Genomic DNA, 7,058 nt, shown 5'->3' on the forward strand with positions numbered 1-7,058 from the left:
CCTCTCTGCAGAGTCCCTGAGCTAAAGAGAAAAGCAGGATTTACACACCCAGTGCCTTCGGTGGGGCAGGAAAGTGCCAGTCCGGGTGTTCCCCGAGACCTATGCATCTCCCCATGCTGAGCAGCCAGGCTCACGGCCGGAATTGCAAGCACTTGCTCCAACTGTGCCCAGAGATCTAGTCATTGGTATGCTTGACACTTGGTCATTGACCCAACGCTGGGTTCTCATGGTTTGCTGTCATATCAGGGACTGAGAGCCTTAAATACAACCAACACAGAGGGAGCCAATAAAAAGCAGTTATAAAGACTGATCTGCCACCAGCCTGTTCCCCAGGGGCCAAGCTGTGGGGTGAGGACGCTGGCGGGCTTCCCCACGGTCCTTTTGTGACAGCTGAAGCCTCCCCTACAAACAAGGCTGGGCCCCCGGGGATAGGAGTCTCCCATGATAGGACTGGAATACAAATGGGTTTTGGATTTAAAGATCAGGTTGGATTGCACGTGATGGGAGAGGCACACGAAGGAGAAACCCTTTCCAAAGCTCCGTGATTCTACAGGGAAAATTCAACTCACTAACAAGGCTCTGTCTGTTTTCAATTCCCACCCCGTACTCCCAGGCCTTTGCCCAAAAAAGGAGAAAGGGAAGGTTTAAATCAAGTCACCCTAAATCCTCTTTTCTCCTTGAGATAATCTGGTATTTGTGTCTCTGCTGATGCAGTGGGATTCTGGTGCCCCAGGCCCCCTCTGGCTCTTGCCACGGACCACAGAGTTTGCCTCAAACATCCCCCTACCCCTACCCTTCCCCCACACACAATTGGAAGAACAAAGGATTCTACAAAATATAAGTAAATAAGGTCATCAGAATAAGCAGGAAGACCCTGGTGCAAACGGAAGCGTCTTCACACATTGAAAGTTGGTTGTGGTCAGCACTGAGTCCCCCCCTCAAGTCCTAGGTGAGATGGACTTCTTAGCAGAAGCTGAGTCTGCCAAACACTGGCAGAGTCCACATTATTCAGGGGAAGGATGGTGTCAAAGCCATCATTCAGTCCCCAACAGATCCAGCCTCACAATAGTCACTGCCACTTACTGAGCAGTGACTGAATGTTCTCTCATGCAATCCTCTCACTAACCCTGATAAAGTAAGTGCTGATCCCCCATTTTACACTTGGGAAAACTGAGCCTCAGACAGATTGAGTAGCTTGCCTAAGGTCACACAGCAGTAAGCGGCAGAGCTAGGATCAGGTCCTCTGACCCAGAGGCCTGGCTTGTAAGCACTTGGCCACAGTGCCACTCACAGGTGTGTCTTGGGTCAGTGTGCCATCGTCATCTCAGTTTGGTTACATTCTTTGCCTAGGACACCACTGAGCCACCTTCTCCAGCTTCCGTCCAGTATGCCCTAGCCTTCCCTTCCTTCCACTGAAACAGCTGCCCTGAATTTGTCCCTCCTGGACTGCATCCCTCCTAGTACCCTCACTAGCGGACATACACTTCTGTGAGGTGTGTGGGTGGAGACAGCCGTCCCTGCCCCCGGCCAGCCTGGACCCCCAGCAGCCCTTCCCCACAGCATCTACCCCCTGGGGGGGTCCTTGCTTTCCTTCCTTCCTCCTTTCCTTTCTCCCTTGCTGCCTGCTCAAGCTTTCAGTTTGCTCTTTGAGCTGTTCTGCTTTCCAACTAGATGACCTGGAGGCAGTGGGGGGCTGCACGATCATTCAAAGGAGGTCCCATAAGTTCCCTCCTTTTCTCCCCATACCACTCCTGAGAGATCTGGTCCCATGACAGGGTCACTGTGACATGACAGGGTCACCATAACATGCTCAGCGCCCTCTCAGCCCAGGGCCTCCCACAGCTCTCAGTAGACCACTGCCTTTTGTCAAAGAACTGTGTTTGTGGAGCCCTTGCTCCTGTGTTGTCATTGAATTTGTTTACATTTGCTACATACCTTGTGGGACTAAGGGACAGCAAGGACCAGCATCCCCTGGACCCAGAGAACCACCTCTGCCCTCCACCTCAGAAGTACTCAATCTTGCTGCTGATTGGCTGAGACAGGCAGCCACCGAAAGCATGTGACAACTATTAGCCAATCATTAGTCCCCACACCTTTGTTTTAAAGAAGATTCACATGTGTTTAATGGACAGTCCTGAATTCAATAGCAATACTCTGTACGAGTCATACGGTGAGGTTGAGAGAGAAGGGGAAGAGGCCAGAGAGCCCACACTCGGACATGTACAAAAACAACTTACACAGCAACCCCCACCTGCAAGAATGATGGAGCTCTTCCTGGGGAGCACATTACAAAAAACAGCACTGTGGGAGCTAACCGGTATCGGCCCAAGGTGCCCGTGGGGGTGAGGAGAGGGAGGCCTGGGAGGAGGCCCTGAGGCCGTTGGTGGTGGAGCATGAGCTCAGCAGCCGGTCCACCCTGGGAGCCGTACTCCTCCAGGAGGCTCAGGCGGTCCCTGCAGAAGTCCCGTTTCTTATTGCTGTAAGTCACAGATGCCATCAGTGGGCACAAGATGAAGGTGGTCTGGTCCTGGAAGAACTTGACCTGCATGCAGCCATTACTGAGGTGCAGCATGATGGCACTGCAGGTGCGAAACCAAGTACGCAGGTCGGGTGACCCGGCCAGCTCATTGCCTTCCTGTGGCGTGGATCTTGACACCCGCCTTCAGCAAATGTTTGCTTGTGTAGTTTGGGAACTACTTAAGGAGGGTGATCTTCATCACGGAGCAGGGATGGGAACCCACCGTGAGGTAGGACTCTGTGCCATCATGCTCTATGTCCTGCAGGCTGTCACTGTCGTGGTGGAGGATGAGGCATGGGGAGTAACTGAAGTGCACCCCCACGCTGTTGTCACACAGCTGATACCCGAGGCTGTACCGGTCTGAATAGTACCCCCGCTTACTGACCCAGAAGATGGGCATGCAGGCTGGATCCTCAGCCTCCTGATGCCTCACCAGTCCCTGTCTGAGGGATGGAGGCTGAAGCATGTCGCCAAGGTGGCAGGCGACTGCCTCAGTTGTCTCCGGGAGCACTGGTTCCTCTTTTCCGGGCACGCTCAGGCATGGGTTTCTCTAAGCCTTTATTGAAGACGGTGAGAGGCGAGAGGCTTCCGGTCGCCAGGTTCTAGGCTGCTGGGAGTGACTGAAAACCCCAGTGGAACGGTGAGGCAGGTGATGGGGAGACAGGCAGGAATGTAGGCAGAAGTCAAGAACTCTCGTGAGCAGCTCATGAACGGTCGGGCAGGCAGTGAGATCTGTCTGAAGCATCTTCTGGATGAGGGAGGTGGCCCTGGGTTCATGTGCTTGGCAGTACCATATTCATTCTCCTTGTCCAGAAGTAAGTCTCTTTTAGGCGAGAGGTCTCAAAAGGTGGTTTGCCCACCAAGAAAGAGTGCATGATGCACTCACTGGACCACACATCCACTCGAAGTTATGCCCTTTCTAAGTCAGCTCCTCAGGAGCTGTCATTAGATATCCAGCACAGAGTCTTCCTCTGCTCCCCATCGTATTTCGACTTTGGATGCCAGTCCAAACCTCCTACTTTCACCTCCAAGTCCTCGTTCAGGAAGAGTTCGCCCAGCTTGAGGTCCCGGCGAATAATCCAGTTTCGGTGCAATCCGGGACGCTCTGCCTCAGGTAGCAGCAGGCCTCGGGCTTGGCCAGTGGGATCCTCCGCTGGCGCAGCTCCAACACCACCAACACGAAGTCGTCCTAGAAAAAGCCGAGGAAGCCTATGACATGCTGAAGGGCGAGGCTGCGGTGAATGGGTCTCTCTACCGACGTCTCCTTCTGGTGCGGCTCGAGCAGCAGCGACATAGGCACGATCCTGTCCGCGAACATCTCCTTAGTGTCCGCGTCTGAGATCTCGAAGCACTTGACGAAGCTGCCTCCTCCCAGAAAGCGGTCCCTCAGACAGCGCAGCCGGCTGCGCGGGTCCACTAGGACCTTGGGGATCTCTTTCAGCGGCTGGGCGGCTGCAACTCTGGGAGCCGCAACTCTGGGGAAACCGGGGTTTCCCCGCGGTGGCTGGTGTCGCGCCAGCTTCCCTGCAGTCGCCGCCGCACTCATGTTCCCGGAGTAGCAAGGTCTGGGCAGAGGTTTGGCACCGCTCTGCTGCTCAGATCCTCCAGGAGCCCCGGGCCGCCCACCCGGCGCCCCCTCCCCGCCCCCACAGTCCCTGGACTAGGTTTATTTCCTGAGACGGAGAAGTGGAGGCTGGTAAAAATGCTCAGCCTCCCAGCCCGTGTGAGCAAGGCGACCCAGACTCCTGTGTACCCAGTGGTTTCCAGGCTGGTGGGTGGTTGTTTTTCCTCCAAATCTTTGGCCAGCCCTGCATCTCACCCAAGGGCTGTGGTTTGGGAAATGTTTTGACTTGAACCATTGGGCCCCGTGGTGGTATTTGGAGTTGTGAGACCCTTCTGTGCTAAAAGGAAAAATGAATGGACTATTTAGAACCTGCTAACAATTCACAGTATAAAGAACAGGCAACAATTCTTCTGCCGAAATGTGCTTTCTGAGGGGAGCCCCAGAGGAGCTGGCTGTGTGGCAATTATGGCCCCTCTCTGGATATTACATCTGGAAGACTCCCCTCACTGTTGTTGGCAATGCTTCCAGAATTTTGTGCCTCTGCCCTGGCTTCTTCTGGGCCTCTCCTCAACCCCTTCCAAGAACACTCTCCTCCTGGGGCCTGTGGTGTTCTTGGGCTGTGAGTGAGACCACTTTTCCTAAACCAGATGACCTTGCTCTGGAGGAAGGAGGGAGGGGTGGCTGTTTGGGAATGCCTGCCTCTCTTGACTTTGAGTTATGAGGTTTTACCTCAGCATCGCAGACGGAGACAGAGCTCACCTGAAGGAGGAAGCTGGCTTTCCTCTCAGGACAAAATGGCGGCTTCGGGAGCCTTGGATGCACGTCAGGGGGTTTCTGTTGCCAGAGCGATGCTTCATTTCATTGCATCCTAGGATCAGAAGAGAAGGCAAGAATTGTGGACTTCTAAACTCTCAACCTAATTAAAAACTGACCAGTTTACTGAAATATCAAAGCTTTGACGTTCGTCTAATTTTTCAGAATGAATTCCTTTATGGATATAAGAAATCCCAATCAAAATCCTGATAGAGTTTTGTGTAGAAATTCACAAACTGATTCTAAACTTAGATTGAAATACAAAGGATCTAGAATAGCAAAGACGATTTTGAAAAAGAAGAACAAAGTCAGAAGACTAACACCATCCGATTTGAAGACTTACTAGAAAGCTTCGAAAATAAAGACAATGTTGACTTGGACACACACTCTATGGATATAGACAGATTAATGGCACAGAATAAGAGTCCAGATAGAGGCCCACACATGTATGGTCAACTGATTTTAGACAAACGAGTCAAGGTAATTCAATGGGGAAAGGATTGGCTTTTTAATAAATTGTGCTGGTTTAATTGGACATTCCTATGTCCAAAATGAACCTTGACCCTTACTTAGAACCACACACAAAACTTAACTTGAAATGGATCGTAGTATTAAATGCAAGAACTGAAACTGTGAAGTTTCTGGAAGAAAAATAGAGGATAAAACCTTTGTGACCTTGGATTAAAGATTTTTAGCTAGAACACAAAAATAATGCATCATAAAAGTAAAAATGGATAAATTAGACCTCATCAAAATTTAAAACTCCTGCCCTTCAAGAGAGAATTTTAAGAAAAATGAAAAGACAAGGCGCAGACTGTGATAAAACATGTGTAAAGAATATATCTGATAAAGATGTATATAATATATGTACATATTTGATAACTGTGCTCAACATCATTAAACATTAAGGAAACACAAATTAAAACCACAAAATGTTACTTGCTCACTAGAATGACCAAAACTGAAAAACAGTAACAATAACGAACACTACCAAGTGCTGACAAGAGAGTGGAACAATGGAACCTTCATACTTAGCCAATGGGGGTGCAAACATGCTACACAGGTTGCAGTTTTTTTAAAAGTTAAGCATCCACTTAGCCTATCACCCAGCAATCCCATTCTTAGGTATTTATCCAAGAGAAAGAAAAGCATATGTCCACAAAAAGACTTGCACTCTTCATGTTCATAGAAGCTCTATTCGTAATCATCAAAAAGTAGAAACTAGTCAAATGCCCATCACCTGGCAAGTGGTTTAACGAATGGTGGTATATCCATACAGTGGAATACTACTTGGTAATAAAAAGGGATGAAAAGGATGACTACTGATGGATGCAACTTTATGGATGAATCTCAAAAGTTTGGTGCTAAGTGAAAAAAGTCAATCACAAATGACTACACACCATATGACCATTTATATCATGTGACGGAAAAGTCAAAATTATAGGGACAGAAAACAGATCAGTGGTTGCAACGGGCTTAGGGGAGGAAACTGCAAAGGGACATGAGGACACTTTTTGGAGTGATAGAAAAGTTCTATATTTTGATTGTGGTGGCAGTTACATGAATATGTACATTTGTCCAAACTCCTTGAACGTATCGAACACTTTGAAAGGGTGAACTTTATAATATACAATTATGCCTCAATAAATCTAGTGTATTTTTAAAATGAATCCCCAAACCAGGTTTGATAATAGAAACTCGTTAATTTGGTTCCCACTTATTCATATTTAGTAACAATTTATACCCAGAGGAGCCAAATTTCATACTTGTCCATCTAAAAATGTTTTTGGACTCTTCTGACCCTGCTCCAGGGAAGGAGGAGGGCACTCCAGTTTGTAGGATGTTACCACATGCTGGGCAGGCATCAAGCTAGGGATTTTGCACCTGATTTTATTTGGTCCTTGTTATGGGCTGTGCCCCCCAAAATCATATATCGAAACCCTAACCTCCAGTACCTCCTAATGTGACTATGTTTGGACACAGACCTTTAGAGAGGTGACTGAGTTAAAATGTGGCCATTGTGGGGGATCCTGATCTAACCTGAATGGTGTCCTTATTAGAAGAAGAAATTTGGACACACAGGGATACACCAGGGGCACGTGGACACAGAGGGACACCATGTGAAAAGGCAGCAAGGAGGTAGCCACCTGCCAGCCAAGACCT

At 49.2% G+C, this 7,058-nt stretch overlaps 1 pseudogene; it reads right to left on the minus strand.

Annotated features, from left to right (window-relative positions):
- Positions 1–2,201: 2,201 nt before the first annotated feature.
- On the minus strand, positions 2,202–4,095 carry LOC100055942 (serine/threonine-protein kinase PLK1 pseudogene; annotated as a pseudogene).
- Between the last annotated feature and the right edge of the window lie 2,963 nt (positions 4,096–7,058).

The sequence above is a fragment of the Equus caballus genome, chromosome 5 (assembly GCF_041296265.1).
Source record: "Equus caballus isolate H_3958 breed thoroughbred chromosome 5, TB-T2T, whole genome shotgun sequence".
NCBI lineage: Eukaryota > Metazoa > Chordata > Mammalia > Perissodactyla > Equidae > Equus > Equus caballus.